Below are 12,109 nucleotides of genomic sequence, written 5' to 3'. Positions count from 1 at the left end.
TTTGGTTAACTTTTTCCCATGTTAAGCAACAAATACCTATTATTGGACACAGTTGATGAAGGCTAGAAATTTGAGTCCCTGGGCTGAGTGGTTCAGACTCCGGTCATGCTGTTGCAATCTAGGTGTCAGAGGGGCTGGGTCATCTGAAGGCTTTACTGGGGCTTGGAGGATGTGTTTTCAAGATGATGCCTCACATGGGTTTAAGAAAGAGACCTCAGTTAAGGTCATCACATGGACCTCTTCTCACCACATGGCAGGTAGATTCCACCAAAGCAAATGATGCAAGAAAGAGCGAAATCACAGTATATTTTATGACCTAGCCTTGGAGGTGGGAGGGGACCACACATGGGTGTGATTACCTGGAGGCAGAGCCCATTGGGGCTGACTTACAAGCTGACTATCTCAAGGTGTTTATTTTGGTTCATTTTAGTACCATATGTATCTGCAGCACCAGAGTAAAAAATGATTCCTGGTTTATATTTTTAATTAATGTATCAATCAATTTATACTTTCCATTAATTTTTCCAACTGAAGTGGTAGAGATGTGGATAATTTCAGAGGCACAACCCACTGATTAATTTCATTCCGTCTTTCATTACGCACTGGCTCATTCATCAACCCTTTATTGATCCCCTACTATGTGCCACCGTAGGAGCTGCCTGGATACAATGAGGAGGTAAACAAATGCTCTCCCAGCTCCCTTAGAGCTGTCAGTCAAGCAGGGGAGAAAGCCATTAGACACACAATCACACAAATGAATAGATCACTGCAAAATGGGATGAGCGCTGTGAAACAAGGGTATAAGTTGCTATACCTGTCATGGGGATCTGATTTAGTTTGAAAGTCATGAAAGGGTCTACAGAGGGTCATGAAAGGGTCTACAGAGGGTTTTTTGACCTCAGAACAATTGACGCTCTGGACTGGGGAATTCTTTGTTGTGGCGATTATCCTGTGCCTTGTAGGATGTTAGCACATCTGCTACATGCCCTCCACTGCTCCCCAAGTTGTGATAACCAAAGATGGCTCCAGACATTTCCAAATGGGGCTTCCCAGGTGGCTCAATGGTAACGAATCCTCCTGCCAATGCAGAAAATGTGGATTCGATCCCTGGGTTGGGAAGATCCCCTGGAGAAGGAAATGGCAACCCACTCTAATATTCTTGCCTGGAAAACCCCATGAACAGAGTAGCCTGGCAGGCTAGAGTCAGTGGGGTCACAAAGAGTCAGACATGACTTAGTGACTAAACAATAGCAAAAACAATTTCCAAATGTTCCCTAGGGACAAAATTTTCTTCAGTTAAGAACCACTGGTTTATAGGAAGTTTCCAGATGAAAGATCTGGAGAGAAGGTGGCATTTCAGGAGGAAGAATGAAGATGTTGGTGAGATTTTATTTTTTTAACAGATTTTTCCAAATAATAAAACAAAAGCAAAACACTCTATTTTCTTAATTTTAATTTTCAAGTTTAAATTTTGATCAGACTCCTGTATGATTTGCTGGTGCCCCTTTAATCAGAAATTCACACTCTGTAGCCAGCCTGCTTGTGCTGAATCAGGTATCCTCATATAATTACCCAGGAAAAAAACAGGTCTGGCCTGGAGCTCTCTTCCAAAATGTATTTTAACTTATTGAATCTCTGGGCTAGCTAAAGTTGTTTGGCCTTCAGCCTGCTGGTTTATATCACTGCCCGGAGCAGAGGATTATCACTCAGAAATACATGGCCTCACTTTTATTGGAAAGATATTTATAGGTACTGCTTACACTCTATATGAATATGTTTAATGTGGAAAGAGTATATAACCAGGCTGGGTATAAAGTCAGATTATTTTCACCAAGACTTGGCTTATTTCAATTTTGAACAGACAAGAATTAGCTTTGTGCTTAGAATCCTGAAATCTTGAGTGAAAAAGGAACTTAGGGGACTCTTATGAGAAAAGTGTGATGTGTGAAACACAGACACTTCTGGGCCCGATTCAGCTTCACCTTTATGATCCTGAACAAAATAACGTAGCTTCAATTTTCTCATGCGTAATGAAGATAATAACTCTTACCTTGCAGGTCTGTTATAAAGGTATAGAAGCTCATAGCAATGTCTGGCATCCAACGATGTTCAATAAATGAAATGTCCCTCGTTTCCTTTAGATTATCCAGAAGACAGATAATCCCATCTGATTATGAAAATGCAGCCAGTATCACACACTAACAAAATCTCTTCTTCTTCAAGAATTCTTCCAATTATTCCTGGTGTGACGTAATGTCCTCTCAAGAGACATCCCCAAGAGACAGTCCCCCAGAAATCTGGAAACTAGCCTATGCTAAGTTCTTCCCTCACTCTCCAAATCCATAGACTCATATTCCCCCAGTGTTACCTCCATGTTTTAGTTAAGCCCATCATAATTTATTGTTTGGATTCCTGTAGTGATTTGCTAGTTATACTATAGCCACGGATAAAGTCTAGTCATATCTCCCCTTGATTGCTACCTTTTATTGGTCCCTTAGGCTCCAAAATGGGATTAGTTGAAGCTTCAAAATGGGATTCTGGCTCACCTCTCGTCTCATCTCTTTTAGGCCCTACCTTTCATCCTGTTTTCTAACTATGCCAGTCTTCTGGCAGAGCCCTATGTGCTCTTTCATATCCTCATGCCATTTTAGATGTTGTTTCCTTGGGTAAAGATTCACCCCTCTCCCATCCTTGTATACCCCTCAGAGTATTACTGAATCATCATCCAGGACCAGCCCCCTGCCATAGCATCTTCTGACCTCCCGCTGGCTGCCTCCTCTGCTCCATCACCTCTTTGGTTTGACACAACCTTGTGTACATTTCTACTCTGATGTGTGTCACACCTCATTGGATTAAGCATTTGTTTACGGATCTGTCTTCTTCCCTGGAGCATGAATTACTAAAAAGCAAGACTCATATCTTATTAACCTTTGTGTTCCCTGCTGTTATCACTGACCCTGTCCGGGTCCATGTTCCATAAGCATGTGATGAATGAATCCACATTTATCCTGGATCCCTACCACGATGGGAACTCACAGCATTTCAAGGCAGCAACCTAATTTTGACCCTGTGGCTTGTGTCAAGCTCAGATGGATACATCCTCCATCTTTATTGCCATATATATCTCTCTACCCGCCTCCACTCATTGGTCTTACTTAGAAAGAAGACATGTAATCCCATTTGATTATTAAAATGCAGCCAGTATCATACACTAACAAAATTTCTTCTTCTTCAAGAATTCTTCTAATTACTCCTGGTGTGACATAATGTCCACATTCCTCATCTTATCTCCCTGATCTGGATCTCTTGTGATTATTCTGTCTAGAACTAAACTCGTAATGCTTGATGGAGTCAGACAGCATGGAGAGCTTTTGTCCTAAACAAGATTTTGTGGCAAGCAGAGGATAAAATGAAATATGTTTGCATTTATTCCAATATTTTTCTGTAATAGTTGTAACAGTAGCTAACATTATGGACTTCTTACCACATACCAAACACTGCAGGACCAAAGGTGTAAGATGGATTAGCTTCTCTTTAGCCCCTGAGCTTGACTGTTGAAATATCTTGTCCTCTCAGACACACCAGGAGCTCCCTGGTGAGTCACTGCTTCAAGGTCATCAACCAGGGTGGTGCATACAAAAGGGTTAGTTTTTGTCTAATAGTTTAGGAACATCCTTCTACCCATCTGGCAAAAATAAAACTGCATGAGCTCATGGTGTTTACAGTCACTTGAGCCACCAAAGCACCCAGACAGGGCACTAAGGAAACCAGAACGTGTGCAGCCTTGAAAAATCACTGCTGAATGCATCACTCAAGGGTCACTCAGGTTGGAGATACCCTGTTCCATTTCTCCACTGGGGCTCCTTTAGTTTCCAGAATACATAGCTCATTTCAGATATCCTGTGCTCCATCCAAATTGCTAGTATTTTAAACCATACAATTTTAATTATACTTATAATCATTCACATGTATTGAGTGTATCTTAGACACTATGGATTGCATTTCACTCTTCACATGCATGATCTTGCCCAGTCCTCCCAGCTACCTACAGACAGATACATTTTTCCATCAAGGAAACTGAAGTTCAGGGACCTTAATTCATTTGACCCAATACACAGAGTTTATCCTTAGCAGAGAGTTGGGATTTGGACCTGGACATAACTCCAGTCCTCAGACTCCTAAACTTCATACACACTTCCTCCTAAGTCAGTTTATTCTCATACTAAAGGGATAGGTGGGGATCCCATGAGCAATATGCAGCTGGAAGCCTCTGCCAAGGAAAAATTTCAAGAATACCTGTAGGTGAGACCATTTACACATGGTGGGTATGAGGACAAGACAACTGGAACAGCAGTTACTTTCCTGTTGGATTTCATCTGGGTGCCGTACCCATACCCTTGGGTTCCTCTTCTACCCACCATGGTATCCCCCTTGTCCCTTCACTCTACCACTGTTTATATACTTGATTGCCATTATATGTGATATCATTTATTCCACCTTATCCCCAATTTGCAACTTCTTCCTAAGCTCTAGAAACATCATTTGTCCTCTCACCTTTGCCCCTAGATGTTGTTCGGTCGCTCAGTCATGTCCAACTCTTTGCTACCCCATGGACTGCAGCACACCAGGCTTCCCTGTCCTTCACCATCTCCCAGAGCTTACTCAAACTCTTGTCCTTTGAGTCAGTGATACTATCCAACCATCTCATCCTCTGTCATCCGCTTCTTATCCCGGCTTCAGTCTTTTCCAGCATCGGGGTCTTTTCCAATGAGTCAGCTCTTTGTATCAGGTGGCCAAAGTATTGGAGCTTCAGTATCAGTCCTTCCAATGAATATTCAGGGTTGATTTCCTTTAGGATTGACTGGTTGGATCTCCTTTCTGTCTGAGGGACTCTCAAGAGTCTTCTCCAACACCACAATTCCAAAGCATCAATTCTTTGGCGCTCCTGACTCCCTCCTTTTCCTGGATGGACCTGGCATCCCCCACCCCCATGACTCTCTCCACCTGGACCAGGCAATCTGTCCCTCTGAAATCCACTTCTTATATCACAGTCCCAGGGTTGCTTTACCTTTTCCAAAGGACTGTGAGAAATATTGCGAAGGGTTGTCCAAGGGACCAGAAGTAGCCCCCCAATGGTGTACTCATGCAGGAGGCAGTGTGGACCTCTGCAATCAGAAACATTTTGATGCTTTAGAACACATGTCAGTCCAAAAAGACAGAAAACTGCTTCTTCTAGTCAGAAAATGTCCCTGAATCCCAGCCCCCAAGCAAAGGCCAACTCAGGCCCAGAGTCCATCAAAACTTCAATTTTATCGAAGTCTCCTCTATAAGATGCCATTTTTATATGCTATTAAAATAGCACAATGCAGCTCGCCAGTAAAATCATTTGCAATAACAGCCCATTAAAAGCTTTCCTTTAATATGGAACTTTCTAATTAATGTAAATGGGGTGCAAAGCTTGGAAAAGCCAAGTTGATTCTAATGTTCAGGAAGTAGGTAAAATGGGAAAAGGGTCTTATTTTTCATTAGGAGTCTATTAGAGAATCTAATGAAATCTTTATGGCTTGGATGTATTACCAAAAAAGTTCCAATTGCTTTGTTTCCTGCCTCATTTCTCTGCCGCCTTCCTCTATAAATATTGCTATGCTACACATTAGACTTGGGAAAATAGAATTCTGCATGGATTTTGTGTCTGACTCTTCTCAGGTTCTCCGAGTATTGGAGGTGGAAGGGAGCACAATAATGATTAGCTTTAGTCTCCAGATTTCTAAGTTGGAAACTGAAACCCAAAAAGAGGTGAAGACTTCCATAGCTACTGACTTCCTCCTCTCTTCCTCTTTCCCTCCTGCCTTCTCTTCCACCGCTTCTCCTTTCCTCTTGCTCTCTGAAGTATTTATTAGTCAGGTTAGGCTGGATTATGCTATAATAATAAAAAACCCCATAGCTCGAAAGTGCAAACACGTAACATCTTTCAGCCTTACTGTACAGTAGAACATCTGCTCGTCACCTCTCTCCTGCACTGCCTGGCCCATGTGGGTCCGCTGGGCAGCAGAGTTACTCAGAAACCCAAAATGATGGGGCAGAGGCATTCGGGGACCATCATGTCAGCAGGAGAGGGGAAAGTGGGCTCTGGCTCTTAAAGCCTCTACCTGGATATAACAGGTGACTTCCTCTCACGTTTCATTGCCCAACATCAATTGTAACTTCAAAGGGTTATCCTACAATGAATCTGAAAGCTGCTCCCATGAGCCAGCTCACAGAATAACCTGTGATATCAAGACGAATGAGAAATAGACGAGCTCAGAGTTCAGTGGGAGAACCAGAAAGCAAACACATTCAAGACAGAGCATGGTGAGAGGTGTGGAGCCTGAGGACCAGGTAGGCTCATGCTCTGCTTTGCCAGCCTTCTCATGGGACTAGCTTGTTGAATAAGAACCTTCCTTTTTCTTACCGGAGTCCAATATCCAGGAGGAAAAGTCATGCTCAAAGGCTGTTCCCCAGGTACCTGTCCTCAGTTTACAGACCCTCCTCCTTCCTTAGGAGAAGGAGAACCCTCTGAGTCCAACCAGCCCAGGCAGGCCTGAGACTCAGGGAAGTGAGGAGCCCACGGAGGGAAGGCCCAGGTTCCGAGGTATCATCAGGCTACCCCCGACATCATCACAGTCTGCTGCTCGGTACATTGTTGTAGAAGGTGCCTCGTTGCCTCTCAGTGCAGGGAGTCAGTCATCTTAGAGGGCAGAGCTCTGTCACCTGGGGGAGAGGCTGGAGTGATTTAGAGCAGGGGCCTGGAGAGGGTAGGGGTACCTGAGGCAGGAACTCAGAAGAGGGCAACCTTGAAGGTGAAGTCTGTCCCTTAATCAGACTGCAGTTAGCAATTCGGCCCCAAACCTTTCTGCTGAAGTTGGACTTAAGTTCTTAGAGGACTGCTGACCACACAGACTGACCCTCCAGGCCTTGGGCAGGATTGGGCAGTGGAAGTCAGGGGAGCAAACGATTAAACCTTAGGAGGCAAGGGAGTCCTTGGCTTCGGCGGGTGTCTGGTGGGTTTCATACACTAGATGTCCCTCTGCAACAGGCCTTTTAAGGCTCAGGCAGAATGTTCTGGCTAACTTCATAATCATGTTCCAATCGGCCTTACAGAACTGTGAAATTGATTATCCTGCTGATCTCACACAAGCTTTAGAGCAAGGCGGGGGCAGGGGGCACCTTGATTCTTTGTTGAGTCCATACACTGATTTGAGGAGACTTTAGCTTTTCCACCCATCCCCAAGAGGAAGAGAGTTCAAATTACCTTGATATTACAATTTAGGACCATCAAGCCTTGGCCAGTTTCATTTTCCCAATCACCCAGCCGGGGCCAGGGCCAAGAAGGGAGATAGCCGGCATATTAACTCTTCTTTAGATACATAAAGAGTTGGTGGGTGAGCATGAGCTCAGGGTGCCCTACTTGGGCTTAGGCAGCTGCAGGAACAGTAGAGTGAGAGGATCTAGGAAGCATGGCTGTGGGCACCCAAATCTGGGTCTGGTGGTACGAGGTCTCCCCACAAGATGTGCGATTGGGGTGTCAGAGTCAACTGAATTGAATACAGTTTTTCTTTGTTTTCATCTTCTGTCTTGAAATAGTTGGCGTTTTTTATATTGCTGCAGGGAATGGAATAGAACTTGGTAACATGTGTTGTACCAGCCTGGGGGTTCAGGGAAGTCTTCCTGCAACACAGGAGCCTTACGTGGGTCTTGAACAATGACCAGGAATTAGCCAGTTGGAGAAAAGTGGAAAGTCCACTGCAGATGGAGGGCCACAATATGCCAAAGCCCAGAGACACTTTACCAGAACAATAAGAGTGAGGGGAAGAACGGTGGGCATGAGACTAGGGATGTTTGACAACCTAAAGATCAGAGGCAAAAGCTTTGTAGGTTAAAAATGAAATGTGGGATTCCAAATGGAAAAGTGGAGATGTGGATGGCATAGCAGAAGCTCAAAATGTGGAGTGGCTATCACAGAGGCTTGATGTAGCAAGTTGACTTAATATCACATCTGTCAACTCATGTCTGGACTTGACAAGGAATTTCTTTTTGCTTTACGTTTCCTACTTAATTATTAAGCAGTGACAGTCCTATTATAATGGCTGGTGGGTAGTGAGTGCTTTTTACACATCAGGACTAGTCTAAGAGTTTTGTGTGAATTATGTAATCTTTTCACAGTCCTGTGAAGCGAATATCATTAGTATCCCCATTGTACAGATGATGAAACCAAGTCTCAGTGAGTTAATCAATTTACAGAGGGTCCTAGAGCCAGTAAGTTGTGTGATTGATATTCAAGCCTGAAGCTTGAGCCTATAACTTAATCATTCATTATATTGTGATGCCTCCTGCTATATTTTTTCTTTAATGTTTATTAATTCGGTCATTCCAGGTCTTAATTGTTGCATGTGGGGTCCAGTTCCCTGACCAGGGATTGAACCTGGGCCTCCTGCATTGAGAGCACAGAGTCTTAGCCACTGGACCATCAAGGGAAGTCCTGCCTCCTGTGGTCTTGAGAAAATAGAACCACCCAATCCTACCTTCATTTAACAGATATCCACTAAGTGATAATATACAACAGGCTTATTGCTAAGTGTTGGGAAGCCAAGGTTGAGCAAGATGGCAAGTCGTGTCGTCACATGGAGCGTCAGCTTAGTGGGGAGACAGAAAATCGGTGAATAGTCAATCATCAAGAGAATATCAGATTGCAAAGAAAAAGTAAAATAGGGCATCCGGAGAGAAAATACCAGGGCTTGAAGGAATCTTCAATGCCATATGAAGGAATGGAAGCCAAGAAGAGTGATCTCAGAGCCACACAGTAAATTGGCAGCAGGGTTGAGAAAAGAATCCCAGACCCCTAAGATATTCACTAGCTATGTTTCTCATTCCCACTCTGTACCTCCTGCTGTTCTAGGTAACAGAACCAGACAGCCACGGACCCTCCCCTTTGGGTCACATTCTTTCCCCCATGCTCTGCTTACCTGAAACTTTGCAGCACACAGTTTTATTTCATCAGTTGTCAACTCTACTGAAAAATGTCCTCCGTTTGATTTCTCCTACGCTCAGCTCATGGCAGGAAAATCTGAATAGGGGTATTCCGTTCTTGGTATGGCCCAGATTCCCCTGCCATGAGTACAGTATTTGCAGAACTAAGGGCCAGGGGCTTATCCCTTCCTCCAGCTTCCCAAAAGGGAGAAATCTTTAATGATTATATACACTTTTTTTTTTTTAACCTGCCACACCATTCTTTTGAGGGAATTAACAAATATAGTGTTGATTATCTTTCTTGAATAGGAGAACAAAAAAAAAGGGTAAGGTGCAGAAGACCAGAAGTATTAGACTTTGGCTAATCCTTCAAAGCTTTCCCCTCATGTGTGTGATGACTTTTTCTTCCCGTCTCTTCTATTCAGACAAGGAACAAGGCACTGAACCTGGGCTGTGACTATAGCCTCCCGGATTCCTGTATGAGTTTCCCAACTCTTAAGACTCCATCGGGCAAACTGCGAAGGCCAAGAATAAGAGATTCCTGTAGATCGAGTTCCTACTGGTGTGGTGCAGCAGGGAAAGCAGACTTCTTTGGCTATGGAATAATTCATGTCCTGTTTCTAAGAGCTTGGTCCCTTTTCCTTCACCTTGACCTCTCCTTTGTATATACAAATTTAAACCCCACAACCACCTTAGAACAAAAAAAACGAGGCACAGAAACATTAAGCAACTTTCCTAAAGTCACATAGCTAATGAGTAGAAGAGTCGCTGTTAATGTTTAAATCCAGGCGGTTTGACTCCAGAGTCTCGATTCATAAGTAAGTGGTGAGATATACCGTATCTGCCACTCCTGTGCTGCCTTCACTTCTGCTGCTGACACTATCCTGCTGGTAGGAGGTCCCCGGTCCTACTTCCGTACTATTAGTAATGATGATGCTCGCTTACTTCTGCGTCTGTACAGGTGCTCCTGTAGGATTTGTGACACTGTCACTGCCGGTCCTGCCAGTATTCTTATTGAAAATAATTGCATTTACTGCTACCAATTCCTGCTCTTTCTTGCTCCTCCACTTCTCCCCACCTTGCCCCCAAAGCCCCCCATATTTATTGCCCTGGTTCTAGATCTCCTCCAGGCCTTCCAGAGGCACTGTATACAGATGGGGATCTGTGTCTCGTGTAGTCATAAGAGAGACAAGGTACAGCCCAGGATGTTAGCCTGGGTCATTTATTTCAAATCTGGTGGCCTTTCAAGTGGATACCAAGGACTTGCAGCTGAGACCTGCATTTAGAGAACCTTGCCTTTAGAGAACCTCTCTGTGTAGGGACGGCCTGTGGAACACCTGGGAATGTGCTGGAAATGCAGACTCTCAGGCCCCACTCCAGGCCTGCTGGAGTGGAGGCTGGACTGGCTGCTTGTTAAAGCTTATAAAGCACTGCAGGTGCCCACAAATCCGTGGTGACACTTAATCCTTCCAACCCACAGGAAATAGAGCAAGTGGTGCTCTTCCCTCTTGGGTTGTGCAAGTAGTTGAGAGCCGTGTGTGTGAACTCAGACACGTGAGTGTGAACAGCAAGCTAGGATGACAACTTCCTTTCTGTGGGGGCCAAGAGAAAGAGGTGAGAGGCAGGGGTCTGCAGGGAGGCACGTGGAGCCGCCGGACAGGTATCGGAGGTGAATCTGAATTTGTGGCCTTTGTACTTGAACTTATGGAAGAATATTTGTTGGTATTTAGATAAGCTGGTGGAGGTGATATGTGTGTGTGTGTGTGCATGCACACATGTGTGTGCAGTGAGGAGTATAATGGGGGACAGTAGACCAGCACCTGCCCAGGGGAACCATGGCTTGAGCATCTCTTCCCCCTGGGAACACTGGACTTGAATTCCAGTCCCTAGGATTTCTGGCCGTAGCTCATCCAGAGCCGTGGTGTGCCAGGAGCCCTGAGCTCATGGAGAGGTCTTCTTGGCCTTCTCCATGTGTGGCTCCGCCCTGTGCCCGACGGCTGTCACTCCTCACTGTTAAGCACAGGCGAGGAATGTTTACCATCAGTGCCCTTGGAAGCTCTGTCTCCATGGCCTGGTGCACAGTGAAATGCGTGCTTTGTTGAGAAGGAAACACAGTGGTAAGAATGGCGTTCATTCACAGTATCAGAGGAGGGCGGTAATTGCAAACCCAACTCTGAGACAAGCAGCTGACAGCCTTGCTTCTTCCTTGCTCGGTATCTTCTCTTTACAGGGATTCAAACTATCACTGCTGTGTTCTTTCTCTTAGAAAGGAAAATACGATAACGTCACTATCTGGTTTAATTCCCAAGCTGGTTGCCCACTGCTTCTGCCCTAAAGCCTGAACCCCTTATCTTGCCTTCTAAGGCCCTTTACTGTTTAACCCCAACTCACCACGCTACCTCATTGGCCCTGCCATATCCTCCACTGCACAGAATTTCTCAGCATCCTTCAGACTCCGCAGCTTTTGTGACCCGGGATCTTTCCTCAGGCTGTTCTTTCTGTTTGGAAGTCATTGCCCCAGTCGGCTCTGAAGCTTCTACTCCTGTTTTGTGTCATAAGCAATGCCAACATCTAACACCAAGGGCTTCCCAAGTGACTCAGTGGTAAAGATTCTGCCTGCCACTGCATGAGACACAGGAGACATGGGTTGGATCCCTGGGTTGTAAAGATCCCCTGGAGGAGGGCATGGCAACTCACTCCAGTATTCTTGCCTGAAGAATCCCATGGACAGAGGAGCCTGGCAGGCTACAGGTCATGGGATCGCAAAGAAGTGAACATGACTGAGTGACTGAGCACACACGTATGTCCAACACCAAAGTTGGGCTCCTTACCCTGGTACCTCCTGAGACTTGCCTTTAAGAAGGAGCTAGTGAAAGAGTGGGGTTCTCTGACTGGGGAGAGGGATAGGGTTCCTTGTGAATTTCCCCCAGAAAGGCCACCAGGTTTGTGCCCAGGAGCACCCAGGCATGTCTGTTCCAGAAAGGCAGCTGGACTGTCTGGTGGACGCTGCAGAACAAAAAACACATCTACATAATGCAGCTATTGATCACTGTCACAACGTGCAGCCAGCTGTGGCCTGGAGGGAATACATTTTCCGGGGAAG

The 12,109-nt window shown here is 45.0% G+C and overlaps 1 protein-coding gene and 1 non-coding gene across 3 annotated transcripts in view; one reads left to right on the top strand and one right to left on the bottom strand.

Annotated features, from left to right (window-relative positions):
- PTPRT (protein tyrosine phosphatase receptor type T) overlaps positions 1-12,109 on the top strand; it is a 1,142,536-nt gene that overhangs the window by 821,781 nt on the left and 308,646 nt on the right. The window lies entirely within an intron of this gene.
- TRNAE-CUC (transfer RNA glutamic acid (anticodon CUC)) lies at positions 8,441-8,514 on the bottom strand. The gene has a single exon. It is a non-coding gene; the product is annotated as a tRNA-Glu (tRNA).

The sequence above is a fragment of the Bubalus kerabau genome, chromosome 13, assembly GCF_029407905.1.
Source record: "Bubalus kerabau isolate K-KA32 ecotype Philippines breed swamp buffalo chromosome 13, PCC_UOA_SB_1v2, whole genome shotgun sequence".
Classification (NCBI taxonomy): domain Eukaryota; kingdom Metazoa; phylum Chordata; class Mammalia; order Artiodactyla; family Bovidae; genus Bubalus; species Bubalus kerabau.
This window is presented reverse-complemented; position numbering and strand designations above follow the sequence as displayed.